The following is a 20593-nucleotide window of genomic DNA, read 5'->3' on the forward strand; positions in this document are numbered from 1 at the left end:
ACCTGGTACGCAGGCTGGGACCCTACCTGCCCGCAGACTGTCTCGCCAGAGTGGTGCATGCTCTGGTTATCTCCCGCTTGGACTACTGCCATGTGCTGTCCATGGGGATACCTTTGAAGGTGACCCGGAAACTACAACTAATCCAGAATGTGGCAGCTTGACTGGTGACTGGGAGCGGCTGCCAAGACCACATAACACTGGTCTTGAAAGACCTTCATTGGCTCCCAGTATGTTTCCAAGCACAATTCAAAGTGTTGGTGCTGACCTTTAAAGCCCTAAACAGCCTCGACCCAGTATACCTGAAGGAGCGTCTCCACCCCCATCGTTCTGCCCAGACTCTGAGGTCCTGCTCCGAGTGCCTTCTGGCGGTTCCCTCCCTGCTAGAAGTGAGATTACAGGGAACCAGGCAGAGGGCCTTCTCAGTGGTGGCGCCCACCCTGTGGAATGCCCTCCCATCAGATGTCAAGGAAATAAGCAACTATCTGACTTTTAGAAGACATTTAGAAGGCAGCCCTGTTTAGGGAAGTTTTTAATGTTTGATGTTTGATCGTGTTTTTAATATTCTGTTGGGAGCTGCCTAGAGTGGCTGGAGAAACCCAGCCAGATGGGCAGGATATAAATATTATTAGTATTAATATTAGTATTAGCATTATTTTAAGAAGAGCCTCCTGCTGGATCAAACCAGAGGCCCATCTGTTCCTGCATCCTGTTCCCACAGTTGCCAACCAGATGCCCCTTTTGTGAAACCCTCAAACAGCATCTGACCAAGATGTCTCCCCATTTGAGATCCCTAGCCATTGGCACTCAGACCATAGCCATTGTGGCTAATAACATTCTATAGCCTAGGATTTGTCTAATCCTCTTTTAGAGCAATCCAATATGGTGGACTTCACCGCTTCTTGTGGCAGTGAGTTCCACAGTTGAACTAGGTGCTGCGTTAAGAACTACTCACTTCCTCCTGTCCTGAATCTTCCAAGATTCACCTTCATTGGGTACTGGAATGATAAGAGAGGGAGCAAAAGATTCGCTTTTCTCCACACCTGGCGTAACAGTTGACATCTATCCCCAACATGTCTTATTTGTCAGCTATCAAGTCAGGAACAGAAAGTTTCATTAGACAAACCTTTCGTTTGGCGTAGAAAGTTAGTCATTGTGGTCTAATCACAGTTGAACCGGCTTAACAGAGGGCACGGATCTCAAGCATATCTGATTTATGGGACTAATAAATCTCATGAAAAGTATTGTCTCACTGGCTGCACTTCTCAAAGAAACTCACCCTTCCGAGAGCGAGATTTTTATCTGGTTTCGGAATTCTAGAAACTTATCCCTTTATCTACTTTCCATGCTCCTTTTAATAACAGGGCTATTTAAAAACTAAGTGAAGCAATCAGCTGGGCAAGTTAATCATTGAGGGTCCCAAAGCAGTTTCACAGCACCAGGAAACTGCGGAAGAGCTGGGAGCGAGGAGGGCAAGAAGGACTCTTCAAGCCAAACCCACTCCTTCGTACAGGATGGGTCTGCGAAACCATTCACTCAGGTGACAATGTTCAGAGGTGTTAACGGAGAAATCTGAGGGCTCCCTTGGACAAAAAACAAGGACACCAGCCAGGAATACCAGAGCAAAACAGGAGCCAGTAGGCTTGGTCTTTATTGAAGACTGTTGCGACAGGACTCCCACCTGCCACCAGGTGGAACAAGATGGAAGCCCCGAACGAAAGAGCCCCCAAACTTTTATTAGCTGCTAATCCCCATGTTACACCCCCCCAAACTACATCACTAATACATCATGGTTACATCATGAAAGGGGAGGTCTGGTGGCAGTAATCTGAGCATCCTGGACCCTGCCCCATGGTTCTCCTCCACCAAACACCCATCAAGTGTAACAAAAGAGATATTTACATTTCCCTGTTTCCCAGCCAAGTTAATCACACGCTTTTGTCTTCATTGGGGTTTGTTATTTCTGGAATGGCTACCTGTCTGGCACTCAGGTATCAGGATGCCAGGGATTATCACTCAGGCAGAGGGGCTGCTGAGGACCTGAGCTCACATGTCTATATGAATTTCTGAAGTTTTCCAATGAGCCAGTACAGAGATACATTTATCAGGGAATTCTTACATTTGGTATCGTGCAGCAAAGGCCCTTTGAATAGATAGGAAGAAACTGCGATGAAGTGTTTTGTGGGGACAAATCACAAAAGTCGCAAAAGCGATTGTGCTGGTTTTGGTAGTGGGCTGCATGTGCATGATAACTACTAGAAGGGAAACCCCCCCCAACCTATACACAAATTCCTGCAACAGAGGGGAGTGATGTCTCTAATGTATCCAAAACAGCAATGCCCACACGCAAAAGGGCAGGTGCCAGCAGGGCTTGGGGGGAACCCCAAAGTTTGCAAAAGTACACATGATCGGGTAGGTGGGGGAGGTTAAGTGGGAGAGACGAAACAGCACGCAAACACCAAAAACCACAGCTGGGGGAACCAGAAACCTCAGTGGGAGGGAGAATGGAATGGAGTATGCGGACTGTGATAAGAATTTTATGGTCTTAGATATATGCTATTGTTCATAAGTGTACCAACCAAGCACGTACATAGATCTGCACAGGAAGACCAACCTGGAACCATTTTGATTCCTAAACTGAGCTGATGTTTTCTCTGCAAGGTCAAAGTGGGAAACCTCTCATTGTCTCTTTCCTCACAAATCCTGTCTTATGGGCACATTTAAGATATGAATAGGGTGTGAGCCTATCTGGCCCAGGAACTAAGTATTTATCATTACAAAAGACTAGCCAGGCTCCCCAGGAAATCCAATCAAGTAACCTGCCAGACAGGAGATAAACGACGACAGGAGAAAAACAACATTCAAAATTTCTGTTTTAGACCGCCTTTTTTGTGATGTAGGTGTGATGTATCTGAGGGGTGGCCTTAGGTTACACCCCTTCTGTGATGTATGTATGATGTTTCTGGGGGTGGTCTTGATCTACAGGGTGGCAATTTCAAAAGTCTTTATAAGGCCTTGCGTGCCATTTTTCTGGGTCCCTCCTCTCTCCTGCGGGTGAGGGGAGCACCCTGTTGCAACAGATCAATAAAGATCAAGCTTACTAGCTGCTTTGCTTCTCAATATTCTCTGGCTGGCCTCTGTTATTTTCTCCTACCAATAGGGAACCTATGTAAGGACTCTATATGGGCTCTTGGATACCCCATAAGGGAAAAGGGCAATTTTTGTTTACAACAGGAGGAAGGGCATATCTGGCTGGCTGGCTAGAATCCTGGACAAGGCAAATTTCTTTCTTTCTTTCTTTCTTTCTTTCTTTCTTTCTTTCTTTCTTTCTTTCTTTCTTGAATTTTATTGAGCTCTCCCCATAATACAATGATATTGCAGCTGTTTAAGATACAAAACAAGATAAAGAAAGGAAAGGAAAAGGGACAATAGAGATAAAGAGAGAGAAGAAAGAAAAGGAGGGGGGATCAAAGAAAGCAGAAACAGAGAAACATTAGAAAAAACTACAAAAGAGAGGCTTCTGAATTTCCATCAGCTGGTCGCGTATCAGAAGAAACTATAATGATTTGAAACATTCCCAGAAGGTACCCTGGCGATCGTCACAGGAACATGCCTGGGCAAAGATGATTCATCCTGGCACATCCTTTTGAGGACTGTCGTGGAATTGGGGGGGGGGGGTTGGCCACCTCCTTGAAAATACTGGGAGGGGCCTCATTCCCCACCCACCCCTAGATGGGGTCCCTGCCCATTAGCCAGGTTTCATCTGAAGGAGCGTCTCCACTGCCCAGACACTGAGGTCCAGCTCCAAGGGCCTTCTGGCGGTTCCCTCCCTGCGAGAAGTGAGGTTACAGGGAACCAGGCAGAGGGCCTTCTTGGTGGTGGCACCCACCCTATAGAACGCCCTCCCATCAGATGTCAAGGAAATAAACAACTACAGTGGTACCTCTGGTTATGTACGTAATTTGTTCCGGAGGTCCATTCTTAACCTGAAACTGTTGTCAACCTGAAGCACCACTTTAGCTAATGGGGCCTCCTGCTGCTGCCGCGCTGCCGCCGCTCAATTTCTGTTCTCATCCTGAAGCAAAGTTCTTAACCTGAGGTACTATTTCTGGGCTAGCGGAGTCTGTAACCTGAAGTGTATGTAACCCAAGGTACCACTGTATCTGACTTTTAGAAGACATCTGAAGGCAGCCCTGTTTAGGGAAGCTTTTAATGACTGATGTTTTAATGTACAGTGGTACCTTGGGTTACAAACACTTCGAGTTACAGACTCCGCTAACCCAGAAGTAGTACCTCGGGTTAAGAACTTTACCTCAGGATGAGAACCAAAATTGTGCAGCAGCGGGAAGCCCCATTAGCTAAAATGGTACCTCAGGTTAAGAACAGTTTCAGGTTAAGAACGGACCTCCGGAACTAATTAAGTTCATAACCAGAGGTACCACTGTATTTTTAATCTCTTGTTGGAAGCCGCCCAGAGTGGCTGGGGAAACCCAGCCAGATGGGCGGGGTACAAGTAAATCATTATTATTATTATTATTATTATTATTATTATTATTATTATTATTATTTCCCTGGACCACCTAACCCTATCTTCTGATGAGAAAGAACTGCCACCCCCTCAGACAGGATATGAAATAATATAGACCACACAGGTCTGTCCCAGTGCATTTGTGGAGAAGGGATCAGTTTCACAAGAAAAATAATAATGAGCCATCTCGCCATGAACTTATGAATTGCGAGTCATCCCAGTTTTGGGAATTACGTGAAGTAGAGATTGGAGGCCTCTCTCATTATACCAGCAGGCTGACATTGTGGTTTTGGTGCTCTGTGTACATGGGGCCTGTGGCTGGTTGAGGGCAAATACTCATGTCTTCAGGGGGGTTCAGTGATCCAAAAACAATGACAAATTGGTCCTTAACGAGATGCTGTGCAAACCAGGACATCAGTTTGCAGGGAAATTTATGAGGACTGTTGGTTAGTCTTTCGTTGCTCTGTCTCTCTGTCACACAAGAGACAGTGATCTGAACTCAGAGACCTTTCTGTTGTCCCAAGCCTTTTGTAAAGCAAACAAACCAACTCAGTGATTCTTGAAGAAGGAATTCCTTCTCCTCATTGCGTCTGTCAGTTTCATCCTTTTGACCACTTCCCATATTGCAGCTACCCAATCTTCCAATATTGGTGCTTTCCAATTACCGCTAATTGCCGTAAGAGCTGCCGTGAATAAATGGATTATCGTGTCTCTATCCCCCAAGGAAGGCCCTTGATAGCTCAGTCGGTAGAGATTCTTAATCAGGGGTCAGCAAACTTTTTCAGCAGGGGGGGCCGGTCCACTGTCCCTCAGACCTTGTGGGGGGCCGGACTATATTTTGGAAAAAGAAAAAAAAAAGAATGAATTCCTATGCCCCACAATTAACCCAGAGATGTATTTTAGATAAAATGACACATTCTACTCATGTAAAAACACCAGGCAGGCCCCACAAATAACCCAGAGATGCATTTTAAATAAAAGGATGCATTCTACTCATGTAAAAACACGCTGATTCCCAGACCGTCCGCAGGCCAGACTGAGAAGGCCATTGGGCCAGATCCGGACCCCGGGCCTTAGTTTGCCCACCCATGCTCTTAATCCCACGGTTGTGGGTTCGAGTCCCGCACTGGGCAAAAGATTCCAGCATTGCAGAGGGTTGGACTAGATGACCCTCGCGGTCCCTTCCAGCTCTACAATTCTGGGACCTGGATGTGGCACAAGAGGTTAACTAGCAGGTAGAAGAGCACAACAAATCCTGTAATACTCAGTTTTATCTGTTAGCGTGCTCCAAAAGATAATAACCGGCCTTATCTTTCCAGAAGCGATTAGCGGGGAGCCACGATTTTTCCCAGTTGCTGCTTATGTTTTTTTCTTGGAAGAAGAGACCCTGCTTTGCTTACAGGAATGCAAAAGCGAGTCTGAGGGATGATTTACAGGGTGCCTGAGAAGTGACCGGTGGTCTAACCCCTGAGCATTTTCCTTCTCGCCTTTAAGCCGGTCAGAATTCAAGGAATTCCAGCAGACACTCAGCTCCGAGGTGTTGCTTGGAAAAATGAACAAGAGATTTATTGTCAGTTGCATCAAATCTGAGACGCACCTCTCTGAGATACACTGGCATGTAATCGCAGGATTTTAAAAGCCGCAGTCCCAAGCATCCTTAACAGATACCTCGGATGCCTGCCTGGCTTCCATGGAGTCTGACAATTTTCCCACTTAGACCAGTGCTTCATACACTGATTGGCAGCTGCAGAAGTTCTCCCGTGTTTCAGGAAGCAGACATTCCCAGCTTTTCCTGGTCCAGGATTGAACCAAGGCCCTTCAGGAGGCAAAGCAGATGCTGAAAATGTCGACTCAGTGTGTGGCAGGTGAACTCAGTGTGTGACAATTGAAAAAAAGGATTGAAAATAAAACAGACAATATGGTTTTCCCAGTAGTGATGTATGGAAGTGAGAGCTGGACCATAAAGAAGGCTGATTGCCGAAGAATTGATGCTTTTGAATTATGGTGCTGGAGGAGACTCTTGAGAGTCCCATGGACTGCAAGAAGATCAAACCTCTCCATTCTGAAGGAAATCAGCCCTGAGTGCTCACTGGAAGGACAGATCCTGAAGCTGAGGCTCCAATACAGAATGAACTCAGGCTTGCTAGAGAGGTTAAAAGCAACAAAAAAGGCTTTTGTGGGTATGTTCGTAGCAAAAGGAAGAACAAAGGAACAGTGGGGTCACTCAGAGGAGAAGATGGTGAAATGCAAACAGGGGACACAGAAAGGGCTGAACTCCTCAATGCCTTCTTTGCCTCAGTCTTCTCCGATAAAGAAAACAATGCCCGACCTGAAGAATTTGGAGCAAATGATTCAGCAGAGGAAACACAGCCCAGAATAACTAAGGAGATAGTACAAGAATACTTGGCTAGTTTAGATGTATTGAAGTCTCCAGGGCCAGATGAACTGCATCCAAGAGTATTAAAAGAACTACTGTGATGCTGGACTAGATGGGCCATTGGCTCATCTGCAGGCTCTTAAAGGGGTCATGCCATCATCTACGTCCTGTGAGTCCAACGGCATGAACCTCAGTCCCAATGCAATGGCTGAGAACAGTTTAGTCCAGGCATAGGCAAACTCGGCCTTCCAGATATTTGGGGACTACAATTCCCATCATCTCTAGCTAACAGGACCAGTGGTCAGGGATGATGGGAATTGTAATCTCAAAACATCTGGAGGGCCGAGTTTGCCTATGCCTGGTTTAGTCTGCTGTTTGAGCTCGCAGGGGAGGTCAGTAACCAGGATCTGTGCGTGCTTCCCCTCTCTTGTAGGCCCAGGAAAAAGGATAAATGGATATATTACGAAACCCTGCCAAAGAGATCAGACTCTTGCAATGTTTTCCCAAGAGGGGCGAGCGAGTTTGTAGGAAATGAGAGATAAGATCTCAGACGGCATCCTTAGGGATGTCACTCAATACTAAACCCTAAGGGGGAAAAGGAATGTATTCCTTTACGCAACCACGGCAGCCAGAATCGTAGAGGCAAAAAATTGGAAAACTGATAAAATACCAGAATTATTAGAACGGAGAACCAAATTTATTGAATTCGCGGAGATGGCAAAATTAACAGCATCAATTAGAGGCTACTCTAATCGAAAAATTAATAAAGAGTGGGAATGCGTTAAGGAATACATGAAAAAAGTCGGTGCTGGAGCTTAAAAATTAATATGCAAAAGTATAAAAGGCGCAAGGAGGATAATAATATATTAAGGATGGAATAACAAATAAAGTGAATAACGCAAAAATAACAAAAATAATAGCAGGTAAAGAAGATCACACACAGGTGGAGGGAAGTATTGGGTTGTGGGGGAGAGAGGTGAAGCGATTAATTGAAATTGTTAAAGAATGGTGTAGGATTTAAGAGATTTAAATTTTTATAAAGATTCTATAAGGAAAGCAGAAAAAAACAGCAAGAAATATTAAGTAAAGGTATCGGAGAGGAGATCAGTGTAAATGAAAACATGAGACTTATGGTTTTGTTACATACGATTTTATTTTGGAGTTGTCTGTTTATTTTGGAGTTGTTTGTTGTAAAGAATGTATAAAGGTAAAGGGACCCCTGACCATTAGGTCCAGTCGTGGTCGACTCTGGGGTTGCGGCGCTCATCTCGCTTTACTGGCTGAGGGAGCCGGCATACAGCTTCCGGGTCATGTGGCCAGCATGACTAAGCCGCTTCTGGCGAACCAGAGCAGCGCACAGAAACACCATTTACCTTCCCGCCGGAGCAGTACCTATTTATCTACTTGCACTTTGACGTGATTTCAAACTGCTAGGTTGGCAGGAGCAGGGACCGAGCAACGGGAGCTCACCCCGTCACAGGGATTCGAAACGGCGACCTTCTGATCAGCAAGTCCTAGGCTCTGTGGTTTAACCCACAGCGCCACCCGCGTCCCGTAAAGAATGTATATTATGTGAATAAAACAAAGGATTTGGAAAAGGGAAAAAAAGAATCTCAGACAGCATCGCCACCTCATCGGAAAGGGACACGTTGTTAAAACAAACCGTCGTTCTGCACAAATCCTTTCGCTTTCCAGAAAAGGCAGACCCTTCAGGGTCGGGCGAGAGGCACTTCTCCATTGGCAAAACTCGTCGGCGAGCAATAGAGAGAGAGGCGCAGCTCACATCCTGTGGGGGCACATCTGGTTCTAGTAATGGAAAAAGATGGTACTCGGGAGCAGGACGCGTGAGTCAGCAGACGACTCAGCGAGAAAGCAGGGACAGGGAAAGGCTGCGGAGGGCTCAGAGAAAGCGCGGTCACTCCAGCCAAAAAGCGACTAAGAGGCTACATGATACAAGCTCATAAAATTCCTCCTCCTCTCTCGACGCTAGAACTCGTTGACCTCTCACAAAGCGGAACATTGCAAGATTCAGGTCCATCACTGTCAAGTGTCCCTTATTTGGCGGGAAAGTCCCTTATCCCAGCGCTGTGTTCCACTGCTGTCCCTTATTGATGATGTCCCTTAAATTTCCCGGGTTTCAAAGAAAGCAGCTCCTCTCCCTCCCTCCCTGCCAGCCAGGGAGGAGGGAGGCTCCAACTGTGTTGCTTGGCTGCGTTGCTCACCCAATAAGGAGTCTAAGAATGACTGGGGGGGTGGAGCTTGCATGCCTTGTGCCCATCAAATCGGCCGCGTTGCCTGAGGACTCGCCTTTGCTCAGTGCTTCCCAGCGGAAAGGTGATAGTGGTTTTCCTTGCTGTATCCCCTTTGCCGGGTTGCTGCGCTGTGGGAACCACCGCTTGAGGCTTCGTTTGGCTGCTGGCTGGGCTTTCTGCCTTTGGCTCGGAGGGGCTCAGAAGTCGAACACACCTGTGTCTGCAAAATCCCTTATTTTGGCTGCTGATCCCTTATTTTGGAGGCTGCTGGTCCGTTATTTTCAAATCTGTAAGTTGACAGCTATGTTCAGGTCAGATAAAGGAAAGTCATCCTTCACACAGAGTGGTGTTAATCTACGGAACTCACCGCCACAGGAGGCAGCACCGGCCACCAAACTAGATGGTTTTGGAAGGATACGAGACAAATGCATGGAGGAGATGAGTGCTATGGGGGAGACAGACTTTTATCTCTCCACTTTCTCCATGCCATGAAAAATTTTATAAACTTGTATCATGCCACGAAAACGTCCTGAATGTTGCAACCTTTGGGGAGTTGCTCCATCCTCTTCAACCAAACACTGGTGGAGATGGGCCTTTAAACATTACAGCGATGCTGTGGGGTGACCCCATTAAAGAAAAAAATACATATATACACCCACACACCTATTTGCACAGTCCGGCTGTGACATTTGCAACGTGCATCAGGCGCAAGAGCTAAGCGCAGCCTCCGTGCATCAAATCCAGCCATCTGCCTCTATTTAGCTTACCCACAATTCCCTTTTCAGCAAGAGCAGGAAAGTCTGCTTTTCTGTCATCTATCAGGATCAAGAAATCACTTGGATGGTCTTTGGGGGGGCTTTGTGTCCACGTCTTGCAACAGCCAAAAGCGAATCCAAGCACCAACTTCACGTGACAATGCAAACGTCATGGGTTCCTCTGAAATCAATCAATCTATTAAAAATATTTACACACCGATAATTTAGGTAGATTTGTAGCTGGTTGAGTGAACCCAAAGAGTACTCATTAATGGTTCCTCGTTATCCTGGGAAAAAGTGATAAGTGGGGTGCCACAGGGTTCTGACCTAGGCCTGTTGTTGTTCAGTGTCTTTATAAATGACTTGGATGAAGGAATTGAGGGGGTGCTCATTTTGCAGGTGACACCAAACAGGGAGAGGTAGCTAATGTCGCAGAAGACAGAATCAGAATTCAGAATGACCTGAACAGATTGGAGAACTGGGCGCAAGCTAACAAAATGAAGTTCAGTAGGGATAAATGTAAGGTTCTGCACTTAGAAAAAAGCACACCAAGAACTCAGGCCAATGTAAGCTTCAATGGTGGGAGTGGTCCCTACTCACAAGTCAATAGTCAATAGTAACAAAAACTACCGTATTTTTTGCTCTATAAGACTCACTTTTTCCCTCCTAAAAAGTATGGGGAAATGTGTGTGCGTCTTATGGAGCAAATGCAGGCTGTGCAGCTATCACAGAAGCCAGAACAGCAAGAGGGATTGCTGCTTTCACTGTGCAGTGATCCCTCTTGCTGTTCTGGCTTCTGAGATTCAGAATATTTTTTTTCTTGTTTTCCTCCTCCAAAAACTAGGTGCGTCTTGTGGTCAGGTGCGTCTTATAGAGCAAAAAATACGGTAATCCATTCAAAAGTATGTATTCTGACAAGAATTACAAACTCGAGTAGAGATTACAAACTCAAACACATAAAGATATGTATAACACAATCATTTGATTTTCTCTTTTTCACTTCACAATAATGTTGATCCTTATAATTCATCAGCTTGCAGATGGAGACTCAGTTTCAATCAAAGAGAAGTCAGAAGTCAATTATGGATTAGAAGCCAGGACAGGGCCCTGTTTTGATCTATTCACCTTCATCAGTTGGAAGTATCAAATATTACATGAAAATACATTTAGATTCTAAATTATCATAAATTATACAACAATCATAAATTATAAAACAGTATTATATACCATTGACTATTGACTTGTGAGTATTGACCACTCCCACTATTGAAACTTTTATTGGCCTGAGTTCTTGGTGTGCTTTTTTCTTGGTATATTTAATAACAAGAACTCCAACTTTTTTAACGTTAGGTTCTGCACTTAGGCAGGAAGAACCAGATGCACAAATATAGGATGGGGGACACCTTGCTTGCTAGCAGTACATGTGAAAAGGATCTAGGGGTCTTGGTGGACCACAAGCTTAACATCAAAACAGTATGATGCAGCAGCAAAAAAGGCTAATGCTATTATAGGCTGCATCAACGGAAGTCTGGTGTCCTGATCAAGGGAAGTAATAGCCCTACTCTATTCTGCCTTGGTCAGACCACACCTGGAATACTGTGTCCAATTCTGGACACCACAATTTAAGACGGATGTTGGCAAGCTGGAACAGGTGCAGAGGAGAGCAACCAAGATGATCAAGGGTCTGGAAACCAAGCCTTATGAGGAACGGTTGAAGGAGCCGGGTATGTTTAGCCTGGAAAAGAGGAGACTGAGAGGAGATATGATTCTTGTTGTTGTTTAGTCATTTAGTCGTGTCCGATTCTTTGTGACCCCATGGACCAGAGCACGCCAGGCACTCCTGTCTTCCACTGCCTCCCGCAGTTTGGTCAAACTCATGCTGGTAGCTTCAAGAACACTGTCCCACCATCTCGTCCTCTGCCGTCCCTTCTCCTTGTGCCCTCCATCTTTCCCAGCATCAGGGTCTTTTCCAGGGAGTCTTCTCTTCTCATGAGGTGGCCAAAGTATTGGAGCCTTAGCTTCAGGATCTGTCCTTCCAGTGAGCCCTCAGGGCTGATTTCCTTCAGAATGGATCGGTTTGATCTTCTTGCAGTCCATGGGACTCTCAAGAGTCTCCTCCAGCACCACAATTCAAAAGCATCAATCTTTCGGCGATCAGCCTTCTTTATGGTCCAGTTCTCACTTCTATACATCACTACTGGGAAAACCATAGCTTTAACTATACGGGCCTTTGTTGGCAAGGTACTGTCTCTGCTTTTTAAGATGCTGTCTAGGTTTGTCGGAGATATGATAGCCATCTTCAAATATCTTAAGGGCTGTCACATGGAGGAGGGAGTATGCTTGTTTTCTCCTGCTCTGGAGGGCAGGATTTGAACAAATGGCTTCAAGTTGCAAGAAAGGAGATTCCAACTAAACATTTGGAAGAACTTTCTGACAATAAAAGCTGTTTGACCGTGGAACAGACGACCACAAGAGATTGTGGACCTTCCTTCCTTGGAGGTTTTTAAGCAGAGGTTAGATGGCCATCTGTCATGGATGCTTTACCTGAGATTCCAACATTGCAGGGGGTTGGACTAGATGACCCTTGAGGTCCCTTCCAACTCTATGATTCTATTATTCTATATGTATCTTTGAGAATGTCATGTGAACAAAGATTTAAAACCAGCACTGGAAACCCATTGACGGCACAGTAAATAGGAGTGTGAACACAGCAACAGTTAGTTAACATGGAGAGGGCAATCCAAGAACCAGGGGTTGTCTTTTTGGAGTCTTCCTTCATGCATGAAGCCCATGAAACGAATCATTAGAACCAAAAAATGAAATTAACATCCCAGGCATGGAAGCCCAATAGGCTTGCATGTGCGTTAAGAGAGAAAAGTAAACACACACATCCCTTTTGGAATTGCAAGATCTGAGAACAGCAAACGTCTCTCAAAATAAACACAGTCAGCCTGGGAAATTGGACATCAAAACAGGAATTCGGCTTCCCATCGCAATGCTTGTCGTCTGCTTTGAAGACAAGAAGCACAGTTTATTTATTGGCTGTGGAGAGGCTGCTGGAGCTATTTCTGCAACCTATTTTGGACATAATCCTTCAAGGAGGGGACGGGGGAGAAATGCAGTTCAGTCTGCATTGAACAGAGAACCTGCTTCATTTGCACTTCCCAGAACGAAACACAAACTGAAACCCCTTGAAAATTGCACTCCTCTGAATTTTGCACAGCTAGTAACGTGTTCTGATATGCACGGGCTAGGGAAAGGCATGCATTAAAACACACCTATACCAGCAAAAATTAATTGTGTTAGGGAAACTTGCACACCCGTCGCGGGGATTCGAACCGCCGACCTTCTGATCGGCAAGTCCTAGGCTCTGTGGTTTAACCCACAGCGCCACCCACATCCCTTATGTGCTGGTACAGCGCCCCAAATTTAGTCACTTTACTGCTGCAAGAAAATGGATTGTTTGCAAACGGATTATTTCTGGAACCAATTAACACGAAAATGAGCTCAAACAAAATATGGGAATTGACCATCAGGGAAATGTCAGGGAAGTGGAATAAACTGTCGTGGGAATGCAGCCACAGTGCATCCTGCAAGCCTGAAATCTGCCTGCCCCTGGTCTACAGTACACCGAATGACAGCAGCTGTATGGGGCCTTTCCCAGTGCTAAGCAGAGAAGGCAGGACTGGAACTCAAGACCCTCTGCATGCAAAGCAGATGTCTGCCTCTGGGCTAAAGTGAGGGTGCAGACACATAAAAGTGTAGAATAATCTTGTTGATAACCACACTCCTTCCTTTGGTTTGTTGTTGTCATGAGGTTAATTGGGTTGTCTTCGCTTTTGAAATCCCATCCAAGCCTTCGAGCTGCAAAGCCGAAGAGATTGTTTAGACTCCATATAAATGCAAACCATTTGTTCCAGGCATGTGATCCTCCTGTTTGTTAACCAGGGTGAAGCATTCCCCCTGCTCCACTTCTAATCTCTGTGCGCTGCAAGACCCCCAGTCTTTGCAAAAAAAAAAAAAAGATGCGATTTTTAGCTAAGCTTGGACATGTACCTGCTAAGGTTTCTCCAAGAGCCCCCCATTAAGTAGATCAAAAAGCTTCTGAGCTTCCATTTTCCCAGATGGTTATTTTAAGGCTCTTTAAGAAAAGAAGCAGCATGACTTAAACATCACTTTTCCCAAACAGAACAGCCGATGCAAAATTCTCCCAGATGTGCAATTTTCGCAAACAAGAAACGAAGTGCTGTTTTGACGACAGACTCTCCCCTAAGTGTTACAATCAACTTCAATATATATTCAAAAGGCATGGGGAGGGGAGGAAGGAGTTTTCCAGGTATAAATGGATCAAAGTTGCAAACATGAGGATGGGTTATATGTTGTTGGCACCTGTCTGTCTTGAGAGACAATGGAGTGTGTTTCCAGGGGTGAACTCAAACTGCAGCACTGAAGGTGCAAGTTTGGATGGCATGGGTCTAGCATGAGAATTGGGGTGGGTGAACCTCTCAATTTCGGTTTCTCATTTTTGCAACCACAAAGTTCAGCTCTCCACATTTCCACGTCATTTTGTGTTTTCTTAAAAAAAATATTTTAAAGCGCTCGCAGAAGTCCATCAGATTTTAAGTGTGAATTTCTCCTAACCTATACGTTTTTGCAAACCATTTTTCCTAATGTATTTTCACGTTACTTTCACCAACGTATGAAAGTATGCCTTTTAAAAAGCACACCTCACCCTAGAACAGCCTTTCTCAACCTGTGGGTCCCCAGATGTTGTTGAACTATAACTCCCATCACCCCTAGCTAGCAAGGCCAGAGCTCAGGGATGATGGGAGTTGTAGTCCAACAACATCTGGGGACCCACAGGTTGATAACCGCTGCCCTAGAAAAAGGGTAGGCAAACTAAGGCCCGGGAGCCGGATCTGGCCCAATCACCTTCTAAATCCGGCCCGTGGACAGTCCGGGAATCAGCATGTTTTTACATGAGTAGAATGTGTGCTTTTATTTAAAATGCATCTCTGGGTTATTTGTGGGGCATAGGAATTTGTTTTTGTTTTTTCAAAATATAGTCTGGCCCCCCACAAGGTCTGAAGGACAGTGGACCGGCCCCGCTGAAAAAGTTTGCTGACCCCTGCCCTAGAATATGCTGGTCTGTACACATCACCGGGTTGCAGAACCGTACTGCAAAATTTGAAGGATGTCTGTATTCTGTGTTCTACCCAAGTTTGCTTCAATTTTGGCAAGCCTCCTCGAGTCCGGATTCTGGGGAGAAGGCCAGGGTATAAATAAACTAGGGTTGCCATACATTTCCAGGATTTCAAAGACGGAATTGATGTCTGGGGCTAATTTCCAAAAGGTGGCGCTCTGTCCTGGATCTTAGGCAGGTCAATCTATTTTTTTCCCCTGGCGTTTTTGTAAAAAAACCAGCTCAACAGCTCTCATATTTTCCTTTTAAAAAAACTCAACTATTTTGGGGGTTCCTTTAAAAAGTTCAACAATTTCGGGGGCTTCCTAAAAAAAAAGTTCAACAACTTTGGGGGTGTCCTGGCTTTTAATTTTTGAAATGTGGAAAAAGAGGAAGAGGAGGAGGGAGATTTAAAGTTCTGTATCATTTGGGGAAAGGGACGCGGGTGGCGCTGTTGGTTAAACCACAGGGCCCAGGACTTGCCGATCAGAAGGTCAGCGGTTCGAATCCCCACGACGGGGTCAGCTCCCGTTGCTCGGTCCCTGCTCCTGCCAACCTAGCAGTTCGAAAGCACCTCAAAGTGCAAGTAGATAAATAGGTACCACTCCGGCGGGAAGGTAAACGGCATTTCCGTGCGCTGCTCTGGTTCGCCAGAAGCGGCTTAGTCCTGCTGGCCACATGACCCGGAAGCTGTACGCTGGCTCCCTCAGCCAGTAAAGCGAGATGAGCGCCGCAACCCCAGAGTCGGTCACAACTGGACCTAATGGTCAGGGGTCCCTTTACCCTTTACCTTCATCATTTGGGGAAATGTGACTGAGGCAGGCTCACTTCTAAACATTAAGCGAACAGAATCCCCCACCCCGGGGATGTCAAAAGATGTCAAACCTGTGACAGCCCCCGCTGCAGAATCAAGAGGGTGAGAGGAAGAGCAGAAATGAAAGCCAGGCGAGCATATGAGGCTACTTCAGTGGAGGCGAGGTGTTCAAGGAAGGCTTGGAGAAAGTGGAATAACCCTAAAGTGTGACAACGTCATAAGGCCCAGGGAGTAAATTGCAGCGGCTGCTATAATTAGATGCATAGCTGTCAACTTTTCCCTTTTCTTGCGAGGAATCCTATTCAGAATAAGGGAATTTCCCTTTTAAAAAAGGGAAACGTTGACAGCTATGATTAGATGCTGCGGAGGGGATGCAGGTTCTCAAATTAGGAACCACGCGACTGAAAGCTCTCCGTGGCGGGGGAAAGAATGTTGGATTTCCCCCCAAAGGGACCGATGGTTCCATTTGGCAGAAATTCCCCATGGTTAAGGGTTTGCCACCTTTCCTGCTGGCCCTGTAACGGCGGCCAGACAGCCAGAAATCGAACGCGAAGTATTTCCTTCCTCACTTTTTACCCGCCGGAGGGGAAAAACACCGCAGGTCTGATTTTGTTGCAGGAATCTGGTGGGGTTGTTCTAGGGCAAAACAAACCGACAGAGATGGGGCTCTGCAAATAGAAGTAACACAAGACAAAGGTTTCAGGAAACGAAGCAACTATGAAATGATACAGAATAGGATGGCTATTTGAGCACGAGCGTCTAAGTGCATGTGCACGGAATTGCAAAACGCAAATGACAAAATACATTTGCTCCAAACCACAGCCCAAATGTGGAGAAGGACTATAGATCAGGGATAAATGATTTGCATGCAGAAGGTTCAGTCCTCTAGCACCCCTTGGGAATGCCTAAAATCCTGGACAGTTGTTGCCAATCGGTGTAGACAATACTAAGGTAGATGGATCAATGGTCTGCCTTGGCTTCCTGTGTTTCTATGGCCATGTTCACATCACACCTTTAAAGCCACTTTAAACAGCCATGGCTCCCTCTCTCCCTAGGAATTATGGGAGCTATAGTTCATTAAGGATGCTGAGAGCTGTTAGGAGGGCTCCTATTCTCCTCAAAGAGCTACAATTCCCAGAGCGGTTCAGCCACGCTAGGTGCATGCAGCGAAAGCCAATGGCAGGCAGAGAAAACTAAATCTAGCAAGGGCAACACAGAGAGCTCACCCAGATTTGCCCTTGCCCCACTGCTTCCCCCCAGAGAAAACTGATCTTTATTGCTGAATCGGAGCAAACGTCAATGGGTTTTTTCCTCCAGGTTGACATTTGCTCAGATTTATCACTGTTGTTGTTTAGTCATTTAGTCGTGTCTGACACTTCGTGACCCTATGGACCAGAGCACACCAGGCACTCCTGTCGTCCACTGCTTCCCGCAGTTTGGTCAGACTCATGCTGGTTGCTTCGAGAACACTGTCCAGCCATCTCGTCCTCTGTCGTCCCCTTCTCCTTGTGCCCTCCATCTTTCCCAACATCAGGGTCTTTTCCAGGGAGTCTTCTCTTCTCATGAGGTGGCCAAAGTATTGGAGCCTCAGCTTCAGGATCTGTCCTTCCAGTGAGCACTCAGGTTTGATTTCCTTAGGAATGGATCGGTTTGTTCTTCTTGCAGTCCATGTGACTCTCAAGAGTCTCCTCCAGCACCAGAATTCAAAAGCATCAATTCTTCGGCGATCAGCCTTCTTTATGGTCCAGCTCTCACTTCCATACATCACTACTGGGAAAACCAGAGCTTTAACTATACGGACCTTTGTTGGCAAGGTGGTGTCTCTGCTTTTTATCACTAGAGAGCGGGTTTTCCTGGGCACAGAGAGCAAACTGCCTAGAAACATGGTAAAAGCAAAAAACCATTCAGACCCGTGCTTTCCAGGCTTGAGATAAACATAAGCGCATCCCTGTCAACTGCCCGGAAAAGTTGGGACATCCCATTTTTCCCTGCGAGAGAACGGCAACCATTCTTGTGCGCCTTGCTCTAGCGCCATTTCGGAGCGACATCTTGTCCGGAAAAAAGCGTGATTATTTCCGGGTCCATGATCTCGAACAGGTCACGTGACTCGCATGGCATTTCAGGGCCGGAAGATGGCTTCCCAGATTTGGGCCTCATCGTGTCGGAGGGTGTGGAAGTGTGGACAGTCAGTGCTACTCCCTAGATTGGTTGAAAGTAAGAAGGCAGGGCAAGTATGCACTAGCTAAGAGGGACTTAATTTGGCAAGGCTGTGCCACACTATGGGCCAGACTCCACTGCCTCTTTGTGAGGTGGGGAAGATTGTGATAGTCACCGGTTCCTCTTCTGCAAAACGGTTATTCTGTGGTGCCCGCGACAGTTTTAAATTTCCAAACATACCACAGCTCCCAAGCCCGAGAAAGGTTGGAGACTCCTGCAAACCTATTGAACACTCAGCAGCAGAAAACAATTACAGTGGTACCTCGGGTTAAGTACTTAATTCGTTCCGGAGGTCTGTACTTAACCTGAAACTGTTCTTAACCTGAAGCAGCACTTTAGCTAATGGGGCCTCCTGCTGCCGCCGGAGCACAATTTGTTCTCATCCTGAAGCAAAGTTCTTAACCTGAAGTACTATTTCTGGGTTAGCGGAGTCTGTAACCTGAAGTGTATGTAACTTGAAGCGTATGTAACCCGAGGTACCACTGTACAGCTTATTGAACTGCGTCCACACAGGGCGCAAATGAACTTCTCATAGCGCTGCATGCAAGGTGAAGTGCTAAGTGATTTCGGAGCCAGCCTTTTAAAAATAAAATAGACGCTGTTTTGCAGCCAGCAGATAAGGCGGCTGTTCTTCCTTAAGACACCTCTTTCCAAGCCTGCCTACACAACTCGGGTTTAGCCGTTGCAAGAGTGGAGGGGTTTTTGTTTTGCTTTTGGCTATGCTGATTCCGGTTTCCTGAGAAAGGCTGCAACCGGGGGAGAGACAGAAGACAAAAGTCCACCCAACCCACTCATTGCGAGGGGCCCGGTGGTGAACAGCGTGGGTGGTGTTGAGAGAAGACACTGATTTAAACGGAGGTAGGAAAACTGGAGCGTCTTTGGCACACCCTGTAGGACAGTGAAAGAATTTCAGTCTCAGAGAAAAGTACCTGCACCAGTATGATTGTGTTATTTTAGGATAAGGTGGCCGCAACAAACACAGCGCCAAAATAATGATGATGATGATGTATTAGCAGAATACATAAAATCTGCTGTCAGGGGATTGGCTGGCCACTGAGAAGTAATGGCCAGATACTGAGGAGTGGGGCACTGGGAGAAAGGGGGTTGGAGACCGACTTTGAAGAAGGGATCAGGAGGAGATGCAAGCATCAGCAGTGGGTTTTAACAAGACAGTGGGGCCCTGGCTTCTGCTTGAGGACACCAGGTCTTGCATTGTGGAATCAACTGATGTACACTTTAAAGGGTAAAGGGACCCCTGACCATTAGGTCCAGTTGTGGCCGAGTCTGGGGTTGCAGCGCTCATCTCGCTTTATTGTCCAAGGGAGCCGGCGTACAGCTTCCAGGTCATGTGGCCAGCATGACTAAGCCGCTTCTAGCAAACCAGAGCAGCGCACGGAAACGCCGTTTACCTTCCCGCAGGAGCGGTACCTCTTTATCTACTTGCACTTTGACGTGCTTTCGAACTGCTAGGTTGGCGGGAGCAGGGACCGGGCAACGGGAGCTCACCCCGTCGCAGGGATTTGAACCGCCAACCTTCTGATCGGCAAGCCCTAGGCTCTGTGGTTTAGACCACAGCGTCACCTGCATCCCTAGACTGAACTAGCCTCCTATTTGAAAAGGTCCATCACATCTCTGTTTCCTTTCACCAATAACCTTTCCCTGCCTGTACATTTCGCAGCTTTCACTTTGCTCTTATCTCATCCCTCCCTCTCCAGCCCAATCTGTCCTCTAGTTCTTTACACTGGGTTGCCATCCTTTTTAGGCTTACGGGCCAATTTGGGGTTTCAGAGTCCGTCCCCCAAACCCTGCCCGATCGGCCACCCTTCCCCAAGAGACCATGCTGGGTAGATGCACGGGCTTCGATTTTCCGAGGGATCTCCGCAGAAGTTGAATCCGGGAGAACCGATATGAGCCTCAAAAAGTGAATAGAGTTGAAAGAGGAAGTAGGAACGAGGACCACACTCTTCCAACTTCCTCTTTCATCTCTACGCACTTTCAGGGGGAGAACAAAGGTAGCTGCTCTCATGACCAAGGGGGCAGTGAGCGTATGTGCATGTGTGGGTGTTCAGAGCCTTCGTGGGTTTTAGGGGAAGCCTCAACAGCATCTGAAGGAGAAGCTGCGGTTTCTTATTGAAAGAAGCACACCCAGACTCATAAGGAGCATTGGCCAATCTCTTTCATAAGAACATGGGTAGGGAAACTAAGGCCCGGGGGCCGGATCCGGCCCAATCACCTTCTAAATCCGGCCCACGGATGGTCTGGCAATCAGCGCGTTTTTTCATGAGTAGAATGTGTGCTTTTATTTAAAATGCACCTCTGGGTTATTTGTGGGGCATAGGAATTTGTTCATTTCCCTCCCAAAATATAGTCCAGCCCACCACAAGGTCTGAGGGACAGTGGACCGGCCCCCTGCTGAAAAGGTTTGCTGGCCCCTGCATAAGAATATGAGAAGAGCCCTGCAGGATCAGGCA

At 46.5% G+C, this 20593-nt stretch overlaps 1 protein-coding gene across 1 annotated transcript in view; it reads left to right on the forward strand.

The window, feature by feature from the left end:
- Nucleotides 1-20593, forward strand: part of LOC310761832 (retinal guanylyl cyclase 2-like) — a gene marked incomplete at its 5' end in the record, with an annotated part of 299090 nt that overhangs the window by 102811 nt on the left and 175686 nt on the right. The window lies entirely within an intron of this gene.

This window comes from Podarcis filfolensis (assembly GCF_964270895.1).
Source record: "Podarcis filfolensis genome assembly, chromosome: 4".
Taxonomy (NCBI): Eukaryota; Metazoa; Chordata; class Lepidosauria; order Squamata; family Lacertidae; genus Podarcis; species Podarcis filfolensis.